Source organism: Oreochromis aureus, linkage group 18 (assembly GCF_013358895.1).
Source record: "Oreochromis aureus strain Israel breed Guangdong linkage group 18, ZZ_aureus, whole genome shotgun sequence".
In the NCBI taxonomy this organism is placed as follows: domain Eukaryota; kingdom Metazoa; phylum Chordata; class Actinopteri; order Cichliformes; family Cichlidae; genus Oreochromis; species Oreochromis aureus.
Window position 1 is genome coordinate 25,188,413 of NC_052959.1, and position 13,391 is coordinate 25,201,803.

General features: G+C 39.8%; 1 protein-coding gene across 1 annotated transcript in view; it reads right to left on the bottom strand.

Annotated features, from left to right (window-relative positions):
* ak5 (adenylate kinase 5) overlaps positions 1 to 13,391 on the bottom strand; it is a 108,025-nt gene that overhangs the window by 59,208 nt on the left and 35,426 nt on the right. The window lies entirely within an intron of this gene.

Consider the following 13,391-nt stretch of genomic DNA (forward strand, 5'->3'; position numbering starts at 1 on the left):
CGACGCCTTCAGGTCTTTGACTCTGCAGAGTTACTCAAAACTAAATGAAGACATTAATGACTGTCAGCGGCGGAAGTAGTGGAACGACAAGATGTAAGATAGGGATGCTGCACGACCAACAACTAGCTTCCTGCTGAGGTTACCATGGAAACAGCCTAAAAAAAGAGGCCTGTGTCTCTTGTCTGCTGCGTGGGAGAGTCCCCCGAGTCCCCGCCGGCCCTTCGAGTCCACCTGCAGAAGAGGTGCAGAGAGGATCAGACTGAGGATTCCTCAGAGAACGTTGCATTCAAAAGCCTTCTCAGAAATCTCCATGTCATGAATCACAGCAGAAAAGTGGCTGCTGTTACACTGCAGTGTCTTTAAAACCAGCATTTGTTCTGACACCAACACAGACGCGCCGTATAATCCATTTATACTTACAAGGAGCTCCCTGGGACTCTTCAGAGAGACTGTTACTTTTCAAGGACAGATTAGAGGCTTTGACTTTTTGGGGGTCTTTTGACTAATTATGTGACCGTTGTTACCTTGACAGTCAGGAGGAGCCAGTTCAGCACTTACATTAGACAGAATAACAGACTGGCACTCTAATAAATTTACAAAGGAAGGAGGCAAACATGGTTCATCCAGCTATCTACTTCCCAAAACTTCTGTTTCATAAGCACCCTTACTGACTAACCCCAACGATACTTCATGAAAACGCTTTGGTTAAAAACAGTCCCCTTCCAGTTGCTGCAAATTTGTCAACCGCACATCTATGATTCAAACCTCCTGCTCAGCCCAATCCCAAAGACTGGATTAAGATCTGGTGACTGTGAATGTCACTTGAGTACAGTAAATGTTCAAGAGTTCAAGAGCTTTGAGCTGATTTGACATGGTGTATTGTCCTGCTGGAAGCGTCCATAAGAAGATGGGTACACTTTGGTCATAAAGGGATGGACACTATCAGCAACAATACTCAGGTAGGCTGTGGTGTTTAAATGATGTGCAGTTGGTACCAAAGTACACCAAGATAATGTCCCCCACAGATTATACCACCACCGCCAGCAAAAACATTTGATATGAGGTAGGATGTATCCATGCTTTCATGGTGTTTACTCCAAAGTCTGATCCTACCATCTGAATGCTGTAGCAGAAAGTGAGACTCATCAGACCAGGAAATGTTTTTCCAGTCTTCCCTTGTCCAGTTTTGATGAACCTATGCAAACACATGCTGTGTGTTCAGAGGTGGCCCCCTGAATAATTTGGTTTTAATGACTGATTATCTGAGTTCATGTTGCTTTCCCATTGCTTTAAGCAGTCTGGTCATTCACCTTTGACCTCTGGCACCAACAGGGCATTTTCACCTGCTCATTGGATATTTTCTCCTTTTCAGACTATCTCTGTAAACCCTAAAGATGGTTATGTGGGAAAATCCCAGAACATCAGCAGTTTCTAAAATACCATCCTTTCTGGAACCTACAACCATGCTACAGTCAAAGTCATCTAAATGGCTTTGCGTCCATATTCTGATGCTCAGTTTGAACTTTAGTGCAGAAGTCAAAATTGTAATGTAAAGAGGCCAGACTACAAAAATTGTTTAAATATCCAAAAATATATGTGCCTAACTGTAAATGTAGAATGTGGTTTGGCTTATTTTAATGCGAGTCAATGGAAAAAGTATTAGGATGGCATCATTTGCTGTTCTAAAGCCTGATCAGCATTAATGGTACCTCCAGCGATGTTGTAAATGCCCAGTTATTATTATCAATGCACCCCAGTGACTGCTCATATTCTTGCTTAGCAGTCCTTGATCATAGAGTTGCTGCCATGTAATTGGCTGATTAGATATTTATGTAAACAAACAGCTGAACAGATGCACCTAATAAAGTGGAAATTGAATATACAATTACTAGGGTGCAGATAATGTTTGAATTAAACCCATTAAAGCTAGTAAATATCTTCTTTAACCCAGTGTCTCTTCATCAAGCAGAGGACATGACTCTTCTTAGACTTCCTGTTTGTTTTATTCTGAAACCGCTAATAATGATTAATGAGAATGAAGCGTGCACCTCTCCCCATTAATAATCAAAACTGCAGCAATGCTGCTAAATCCCAAACAGCTGTATCCACACAGGAATGTCAGGTAGTAAATCATGTTTTTCCTTTTGTCTGCAGACAACAAAACAAACCCAAACACAACATAATGCTATCAGCTTTGCTACGCGGTTGGCTGCACACTCATTTGTCATGTGAAAATGGGATTTAAGACATTTGACTTCAAACTTGAAAACAGCATTGTTTAGTAATGCTGGCAGGCAAAGGGCTACAATTACATGGAGCCTGTTCTAATGTTTTTTAAAACTTAAACAGCAAAAAGTGATCAGTCATACTGATTTTAAATAATGAGACAAAAGCAACTGGATACCAGCTCTTTTCATGTTTCTGGCTACCTTTTGCTTACATGCTTTCTCTGATGCCCTCTATTCAGATGTAAGGAATAAAGGATGCTTTCTTTTTTAAAGCTGGCAGCTTTGAAACTGATCTACTCCTCTCCAGGTAGTTTAAAAAAAACACACTCTTAAATTATTTGAAATGAGACAATAAAAAGTTTTGGTGCTGGACAAGAACAGATAGCTGATGAGGAAGACAAACCAGGGCATATTCATCACTTTTGTGCATGTGAGACTGCTTCAATTAAAGTCTTTTATGCAGGTAATCACAGCCACCGTCAATCAAACCTGATCAATCAGCAGATCAACGAGATAAGCTGAGTGCCAAATAATCATCCAAAATTACCTCGAGGTTCTCTTTCTCTTTAATTTACAAGCTTGACAAAAAGCCAAAAATGTCTTAAAAGAAAGTTTTTGCAATAACCGCTGACAACTTTCTCTTAAAGTTGCAGTTATCTGTGAGACAGCGTTTTAATTTGCATCTAACAAAAATAGCAGTGACAACAGCTCACTGCAACTCTGAAGCAGCTCTTCATCTGGACCACGGTCAAAGCCAGATTCTTGGTAAGCCTACCATCAACCTTCGCCTCCTTCCACTTCAGTCATCAGCTATTTGTTATATTTGAGCCTTTGTTTTCATGTAACACTGCTCCCTGTCCACCTGCCTGCATCGCGAGGCTTTAGTATGTTTCGCTTATTACTATAGAAGCTCCAAAGCCACCACAAGAAAGGTACTCAAGAAGTCCTTGTGTACATATGCTCTGAAGGGGGCTGAAATTCTACCTGCATGTGCATATTTTTTTTCATAAATTTAATTGCTGATCAGAATCAGAATACTTTATTAATCCCAGAGGAAATTATGTGGTCCCAGTTGCTCCAAGACAGTATCAAAGAGAGAGCAAGAACAGAAACATCTCTTGAAGTACATCTAAGCAGGGTTCAAGGATAATTTTCCAAATGTCAGCTTCCATAGTGTGCAACAAACTGGAAAGCCAGCATTTTTAAATGAATCCACCCCTAAGGTTGTTTAGAAAACGCTTGATTTTAAAGGGATTTTATTCGCCATCCATCATGTTATCGATCGTGTCTTGAGCTGTTGTCAAAAATGTCTGTAAGGAAATGTTTTAGCTTCATGTACTAAAGCAAAGAGCTGCACCTTTTACAGATATGAGGTGAAGTAAGAGCCTTCATCTATTATCTCAGAGAAGGTGGATTAAAGGAAACGGATGAATCAGAGTCCGCCAAAGCTCTGAGACATCTTAAAGCAGATGCATCATCTACTCTCTGCAGCTCTTTTGTGCATTTGGCAAAATCTGTTTAAACAAATCCACATGAAGCTCTTGGAGAGCTCAAAAGACTCTCCCTGTACTTCACAACAGTCCTTTTGGAAGTTATGTAAAGTTCAGTGTCATCACTGGATGACAGCTTAGATATAAATAGACATGAAAGGATATATAAATAGATGTGATAGGCTGAACACTATTTTCATGCGATCCAATCTCGTCTCCAAATCTTCTATTTCAAGAAAAATGAACGAATATATTTTGACCATCTTTAGTGAGACTCAGGAAGGAGAATTTCGATGTCTTGTTTGTTTATATCTGCATGGCACCTAACAGCATGTGGGAAGGAAGCAGGAGCTGAGTTCAGTCAGGGAATACATAATTAGATCGGCCCGTTTTCCTAGAATGACAAGGCAGCTTCAGCCGAGGCCCCAACAAACAATTATCTCTCCTCACAGCAATTTCCGATTATGGGCGTTTTTGTGGAGTTGTTTGTCTGTGTATGCGTGCGTGTATGTCTGATAATTGAGTCATCCGACATGCTAGGGGATAAAAACGACTTTCATTCGCAAACATCTAAATGTCATGTTTTAGATGAAAATCACAAACACTGCATTCAGAAAAATGACATCTCACATGTTAAAGTGTACGTCAGAGGTGCCAGAGTGCACGAAGACAAAATTAGGAGTTAAGCCAGTTAAACATGGAGAAATTAACGTCCTCGTAAGCGTTTGTATTGACAAATCAGTCATTCCTTTTCAGCGATGTGGAGAGGTGACTCACTGCGATTGTTCTTTTGTCGCGCTATTCCTTCTTACATTGGACCTGACATTTAAAGTGGAATGATTGCGTTCACACAAAAGGCTTCGCTGCGCAAAAGCAATTAAGGTTATTACATTCATCAGTCAAGAAAGTGTGGAGTCCATCGGATAGGATAATTATTGAAGAGGAGAACAAATGTTCTGGGTTTCAGTTCATTTTGTATTCCAGGTCCCTTTGTTTTCTCGCCTGCCTTATGTTCCCATGTCTGGTCCAGTCCCATCAAGTTAGTCAGTTCCTAGTTCCTCAGTGTTTAGTCCTTTTTTCTTGAATCCTTAGCTTCCTCTCTGTGTTTAGTGTTTCTAGTTTTAGATTGTCTTAGTTTTACTTGTCTGGGTTCAATTATCAGTTTAAGTGAGTTGTTTGTATTCTCTCCCTGGTTTTAGTTATCATGCTTCCCCTGTGTTCAGTTTTGTCTGTCTGCGATTCCATGTTTAGTTACTTCTCGTTTTATTTTGTTAGTCCTGCGTCTCCATCAGCTCTGGGCTTCCCTTGTCTTGTTTTGCCCTGTAAGTCTCACCTGTGTTCCCGCCTGATGCCCCTCTGCTCGTTATCTTGTATTCATTGTCTGTATCACCATCTGTTCATTATCGGATCCTCCATCATAGCTGTGTGCTCCATCCTCTGTGTTCTCGTGTTCCCTAGGCATGCATTTTCCCTAGATAGTGTTTGTTGAGTGAATTATTTTGACCTTGTTTGAACACCTAGCAATAATGGCCCGAGTTCTGCATTTCGGTCTGCGACGTGCCCGCAACACAGCGCTTCATGTTACAGATGACCTCCTGTGAGCAAGCAGTTGGCTACCAAAGGAAGGAAAAACTCCCTGGTAACAGGAAGAAACCTGAAGCAGAACTATCTGGATGGGGTAGTCATCATCTTCAACCCGATCAGGTGTTTCTAGCTCATAACCATTTGCTGCCTTTGCTGCCAGGAAACTGATGCTCAGTCATGTTTGAATGTTTTGTCATATGTGTCATGAGCTTCATATGTATCCTGATCCTTTGTTTTTGTTGTCTTTTTGCCTTGCTGTAGTGGCTCCATAGTGTAGTGGTTTACACATTTGACTAAAAAGCAAAAGATACCTGGGAAGAGACACAAATCCTTTTGGGGAGGCGCAGAAAGGGCATCTGGTGTAAAAAATCAACCAAAATCAAACATGCAGAGCTGACTGCTGTGGAGACCCTGTGTAAATAAGGGTGTGTGTGGGTGTGTTACTGCATACTTTCCTTTTCTTAGCATACATCTGTCTCCTTGTCTGCCAGAGCCACTCATTGTCCCTCTTTTACTTTACACCCTGCTTTATTTTGAAGTTGAATTCCTAATGTGAGTTATGGAGTTTTCCTTCCTTTGTTCTTTTTCCTGGCCTTGTTGTTGTCTCGTGTTCACACGTGTTGTATGAGTGTTGTATAATCCTTCTTCCTGGTGTATGTAGGGTTGTTCAAACCTGAAAATGGTGCATGACTTTTGCTACAGTTTATGGATTGAACAACATGGTTTCCTGACATTTAAGTTTGCCCACCCACTCAGCAGTCTACATGGCTACATTTTGGTAATAAAACAGGGTGCACAAAGCATCACCATTTCATAAAAAAAAAAAAAAAATATCCACGAAGATTTTGTCATGTTTTGCTGGTTTGTTAAGTCATCTCCTTGAGTTACCAGGTGATCCTATTTTCCTTTTGCCTAATTTCATTTGTTTGGAATATATTTTGACTCGTGTTGGATTTTTAGCTTTCCTGCCACCCTACTGGTGTGCTGCAGGTTTAGAAATAAAGCGTATAATTTCTTAGTCGTGGCTTTCTGTCCCTCTGGGTGTCAGCAGTTAGGTTCACTTATGAACTGTACCACACAAATCTGAGCCTTTCCTTTCTGAAGCTTTCACCTGAGGAAAGTGTGATGTCATCATTTGAACTGTTATAAAAAGTAACTGAAATATATTTCATGTTGCACAAACTCAGCAAAAACAAATGTTCAAAGTCACACTTTCTGTTCTTGTTCTGCTCTCATTCAGCTTATAATGGCTGTGCTTGGTGGTGATGGTACTCATTCACGCAGTCCTTAATCTTCATGATTTAATCAGGCACAGGTGGGCAAATCAGATATAAAGCAAAAAGTGACAACAAATTTATGAAGAATTTACATTTTAAATCTCAAGAGAGATTTGTACCCAATAATCCATCATGTTAAACCTTACTGAAGAACATTTTTAACTGGTCCCTGTCCTCACTCGCCACAACTTTATTAAGTTCATGTGTTCAGTGGCTTGCCAACCGAAATAACAAATCAGCCAATCACATGAAAATAAGCTAATTTTAGGCTTCTCAGTACCAACTAAGCATTGGTTAAACCCCACAGCCTGAGTATCATCGCTAACACCGTCTGATGGCTGCTTCCAGCAGGGTAGTGTGCCATGTCTCAAAGCTCAGATCATCTCAAACTGGTTTCTTCAGTAATGACTGACAATGAGTTCCCTGTACTAAGATGTTGTCTGCAGTCACCAGATCTTACATATCCCAATTTAAGCAATCCCAGCACGGCACACTGATCAAACTGTGGCTAAAAATACTGTGATTCTGTAGTCTGCTGATGATGGGCGGCTAACTGGAAGGCTTTCTATTGTCTCTGTCAGTTTTTAAACGTGATACAAGGGGCTGTTGAGATAAATGGAATAAAAAATCTATTTGGCCTCTTTATACTCAGATTATGTTGGTTCAGTGGAGCACAAAAGCTCAAGGCTTAAAGAGGTGAATACATTTTCATACTTCACAAATGTCACTGGAAAACAGGCAAACCCAGTCTACAGATCTCCTCTGGCCGAGAAGATAGAATTAACTTGTATTTATTATTTGAGCTCTTCATCAGTGTTTCTTCTGAACAACCAGAACCCCTCAACAGTTTGTTGTGGATGGAGGTTGTCTCTCTTTTTAAAAGCACTTCAAACTCTGCCAGCCTTTGATTTCTGAGTCTTTAAGCTTGTGTGATTGAAAAGATGGTTTGACAAACCAGATAGAGACGTGCTTAACAGAAAGGTGGAGTGATGTGCAGTCTGTCTGAGACTCACTGTAACAGCCTGTTGACCTTGCTGCATCACAATGGAAGTGGGGACAGAGAAGGGACAAACTATCAATAAGCAAAAAAAACCGGTTCAAATTACTTTTGTAGAGACTGCAGACTTCTTCTATTCACAGAAGAAATTGATAATTCCCAAGGAGTGTTTTACAAAACACAAACTGTCACACCACATAAGGACAATGCACCCGAAGAGGTCCATTTACAGCTATTATCCTGGCCATAAGAACACATATAAACTGGAGTTAACAATGCCAAATATACATAAACATCATTTTCATCATTAAAGTAATAGTCACATGGTTTGGTAAGGAAGTAGTATTTCTGGACCGATCCACTGAACCTGACTTTTTCGTACTTCTGTGTGGATTTTCTCCCTTCTTCCATCATAACTTGTCCTAAACCTAACTGGTGCTAGAAGAGGGAGTGTGTTCCAGTAAGCAAGTCTGACCTCATGGATGTTTTCTAGGTGGTTTACAGATTGTATATAAAAGATGGACGTAGCTGTCACCCACTGGTTTGTGAACTTGCTTGATGCCCTGAGTTTGCAATTTTGCCAGTAGCCCTTTGATTTAATTTTTGTTTTTTAAATGAGCCTATATTTGGTGCATATTTGGATGACACAGTAGCATTAAGTTGCACTGAGGTTCATTGTGGTTCCCCAGCTTGTAATTCATAGTATTATATGGGATGTTATTTTGGTTAGCAAAAAAAAAGGAAGCTTAAAACAAAATCTACTTTCTTGAGAAACTAAAGAGCTTACTGCTCAGACTGTCTTCAAAAACATCTCTCGAGTTTGAGAGAAAACACGCATTCCTGCTTCAAAAGACACAGAGCTCAGTGTGTCTTAATTAAAGCGACTCCACTGGGAATGCAGGGAAGACGTAGAGAATTGACTGAGAGGTGGCAGGCAGCGGAAAATTCATCCAGTTTAACGTAAGATGCTGATGTTTAAACGAAATGTATTTATAGAAAAACAACCCAAAGCACATTTTTAACCTAATATCTGAAGTTATGGATTGCATTTAAGTCTAAATGATTTGGAGGTCATTTCCTAAACCTTCTCCTAAAGTCTGAGTTACAATTCCATCCATTTCCTGCCACTTATCTGAAGTCGGATAATGGGGGCAGCAGGTTAAGCATGGTATTTCAGATGTCCTTTCCCCCAGTCACATTTCCAAGGTTGTCCTAGAGGATCCTGATATGCTTTGTGGCCACACTTACGTATATGATCGCTCAGGAAAATGGGTGTGCCCCAAAAACCTCCCAAAGGAAGCGCCCCGTTTAGATACCAGAACTGAGCTGACTCGTCTCAGTGACTATATTGTTAAAAATATTCACTCGTCACCCTCCCATTCTTAATCCAAGGGTTTACTATGATGCCAGCCCACTCTTTTTTTAGCTATCATAGATTCAACTCTTCTGGGAAGGCTTTCCAGAAGATTCAGGAGTGTGTTTAAGGACATTTTTGACCGTTGTTCCAGAAACACGTTTGTAGGGTCAGACACTGATGTCGGAAGACCACATGAAGTCTGGAGATCTGTAGCTACTGACATTCCAGAAAGTCACCTCTGCGTACTATGTGCCTTGGCCTGGCATAACGGTTCACTGTGGAATATTTAGTAGTGGGGAAATTTCACAACTGGCCTTGTTGTACAGGTGGCATCCTATCACGGTACCACACTGGAAATGACTGAGCTCCTGAGAATGACGTCTACATGGCTAGGTGCTTGATTTTATACATCTGTGGTCATGGAAATAATTGGAATACCTGAATTCAATGATTTGGATGGTTGAGTTAATACTTTTGGCAATATAGTGTATACGCCCAAAGTTTGATTCTGTTCATCTGGACGTAGCGTTTTCAGTGGGTGAAACATTTCGTCACTCATCACAGTGACTTCTTCAGTCACAGCTGACTGCAGGTTTCAGTCTTATAAACAGTACATTTGCATAATGACTGAAACTAGCACCACTGAAGGAACGATGGGCTGGGAGGTCAGTTCCTAGAAAAATATAGTGTATAATACAATCACACTTAGAAATTATAGCAGAAAATTGAAGAATTTCTTTGCAAGATCTAAAACTTGGGAAAAGTATAACATGAGATGTGGATGTGCACTGTAAGTCTTGGGCAGTGCTCGGGCTTAACTTTCTTAATTGTTTACAAGTTTTTTTGTTATCCTGCTGGACTCATGGTGCTCACACAGAATTGTGAAGTCTGAATGTTTTATTCTGTGATCAAACCAGAAAAAAAATGAATTTAAAAGCCTTGGCAAGATTAAACAAACCTTTATTATTTTTCTTAACATTTTATTTTTTTATTTTTTGAATGTCATACCCTTTCTGGTGTTATTTAGTTATATCTAGATGACCGTAGACATCAAACGGTCTCAATGCCAGCTGCTATTTAAGACATACTTACATTTCCACACTATGGGTTCAAGTTTTTAATGCACTCTATCCAAGGCCATTTATTGTCGTCCTTTTTTTTGTAGTTTTTCTTTGCTATTTCCCTTTCTTAGTGTTTTAATACTGGTATGTACCATTTTTTTTCTTTAAAAGAATTGCATTGATATAAAAAGATTAATTTTTTTATCTAGAGCTTTTCTTAGGAACTCAGTCTGCAGCGCTTTGATGAAAAATGAGGACACAAGGATTGTTTGTGTATTGTGACTCAACAGATTCAGGATTTAACTTCAAGATGAAAAGTTTTTTAATGTGTTTTAGGACAAAAGTAGGCCACAGAATGCAGTTGGGCAATATCAGCCTTTGATGATGATTAAAGTAGTCAGGGCATAAATCTATATTAGGTATTGATGGTCTTTTGACCACACAGCCATGCAGCTATGAAGCCGAAGGAACAGAGCCACCACTGAGAACAAATCAACACATTGCGTTATTATTTTTAATTTTAGAGGAATAAATCATTTCATTTAAAACTGCAGCTGTGACATATGAATGCTGGTAGGAGTGAAAACAAAACACCCTATAACTATTTTGCATGTTGCTATTTTTTTCTAACACCTTTCTCACCTTTTTCTTATCTTTGGGGTTTTTTGGGGGAGGTGTTTTGTTATTTAAGTGGAAAATATTATGAAGTGTATTGATATCTTCTGGTGGTGTGTGAATAGTGTCTTTTCCTCCCTCTTCTGTGTCTGGCTGGAAACTTAGGGTACCTACTTTGAATTGAGACCCTATTATTCTGGTCTGGGAAAACTTTCTTATTAACACATTTTGTTCCTGTTTATGTCAAGGAGAAGTGTAAAAGGTCTTATGTTTTCTTTTGGTGGTGGGTAAACTAGGTGTCTTGATGCATGCTCAATAATGAGAGACTGAAGGTGTCAGTTGGATCAGTGATGAAACATTCGTTTCACTGAAAATGCTGCATCCAGGTGACGAGATAACTTCTAATTTTCTTTGATTTCGTTACCTGGATTACTGGGCTAGCATCCAGATAAACTAAGGGTTTTGAAAATGTTGTGTTTACTATTTTGGTCTTTCACAGGAAGTGGGGAAGAGGCGAGTCACTTCTACATTATGCTCTGGTTTGCCCTTGTCAAGGCCAGGGGAATTGTCCATTTTGCTTTTATTACAGGTAAGTGAGGTACGTTATGTTTTTGCATATTTCTGGTTGACAGTTATTTTTCATCTGGAAAGTTTTTCAAGTTATTGCTTGTAAACAACAGCATCACTAGAGTAAAAGCAGTTTTCAGCATCTTTCAGCAAAATGAGTCCACAGTTTCCAATCCCAGTGACATGCATGGTGCTGACCAGGAGCAGGACCATGCTAATCTTTTCTTTCCTTTTTTTTACTGTCGCAAGGCTGAGCACCATGAAATTGTTTCCCCTGATGAAACTGTAAATGTGGAGTCCCACTGTACTGTCCTTAGGCCTCTGAAGGTGAACGTTCAGTGAAAATGATGCGAACTGGAATGGGTGCCAGTGCACAGTGCATTAAAAAGTTGCCAGATTTACGACCATACCATTTCATCCACGTTGCAGATGTATTGATGACACCTTATACATGATGTGTCTTCTACCATTTTTCAAGAAGACTGCAGCACAACAACGCACTGCACACAGGGGGTCTACAAGACGCAAAATCGAGAAGTCATGAATACTTTAAAACCTGCTCCTCTTTCCCTCTCCCCACAGTCCAAAGAAATGCAGGTTATTGGATTTGAAACAAACAAACAAAAAGCCTGTTATCTCTCTGACAAACAGGCTTGCTGAGTGCAGGTAGTGGGCATTGAAAAAAGAGAGAAAAAGCAACACCGAATCAGAAATGAGATTCAAGAAGTGTGATGAGACAGGACAGCTGGCCAGACAAAAAGAAAATAAGCAGAGCATAAAAATAGCATGCTAAAAAACTGGAAAAACATAACACATAAATGAACAAAGCAAGCGAATTAAATGGGAATATGTGTAGAGCAAACCCCTTAATGACACTGATGTTTTCACTGTTACCTGAGGTGACAGGAAGCAAAAGTTATGTAAGCCTTCTTTTTAGTGTTAATCTGAAAATCCAGTGAAGGTTATTGTATACATTTGATTTAAAGAAATCCCAAGACAAAGATCCAAATCCATACAAATGCAAATAAAGTCTCTTTCTTGCAATAATACAGTAGAGAAGTTATTCAGTATTCCCTCTGCTACAAAGAAGACGACACTGAGCTGACACTCAGACAGATCAATAAGACTCCCACCAGAAGAGTGGGCTGCTGACTGCAGGAGCCAATATCTCTATTTGCACTCAACTCACACATGCCAAGGGTAACTCAATGCCACTTTGCACCAAGCTACACAATCAGATGAAGATCCCAGAGGTCTCCAGTTAACACTGAAATCTCTGTTTCAACAGCAGCAGGCTGGATTTCAGCTCCAAACAATCAGAAACTAACTGACGCAGGTTGGAAACGTACTTGACTTTGAATGCACGCTCCCGCTGTGGTGAGTGTGGTAAGAATGACAATGAAGATCTTGGGTCATTTTAACGAAATTGCTATGCACAGGCCTACATCTATGCATCCAGGCAAGCCCCCTCAGACAGAAGGATAACACTGACCTACCAAGCATGGTCAGGCCTTTCATTCAGACTGTATCTCTGCAGCTATTAAATAGATTTCTGATTTTGTACACACTATCTCAACAATTTTGTCTTAACAACCTTGGTTTTAACAAATATCGGATGGATTTCTTTTAAGAAGCCTAATTAAGTCCCCTGAGTATTTACCAAGCACCCTCATTAGAACAAAAATGGCATTTGCTCAGTCCTGTTGTGTATGATCACAGAAACAATAGCAATTTTTTTCCAGTTGCATCCAAAGAGAACTTTTTCTTCATTTTATTGACCTGGCATTAAGACTTGCCCAGTGGCAACAGTCTCATCAGATGCTGTGGTTTTTAAATTGCCTGCAGTCATACGTGATGAATGATGTGTATTGGGATTAAGCCATTAGGGTTAAATAACAAAGAAGTGGCTGGAGAGGCACGCGTACCTGCTAGTCACCCATCACCCAATGGCTACCAATTAAACTGCAATTATAAAAAAAGCCCTTCACCTTATAGCTAGAGTGCTTTTGAGGTTACAAATAAATGAAATTACTAGCTCATGCTCAACCACTCCCAATTGTATAAACATTCTTCAAAAATCTGTAAAAACAGCCCCCAAAAATGGAAATTGTTCTCACCTCTGACTTAGAGCACATATGATGGGAGTATAATAATAATAATAATCAATTTTTGACACTTGAGCTAGAGGGTTTCAAGGTGATTCAAGGTGATGTGA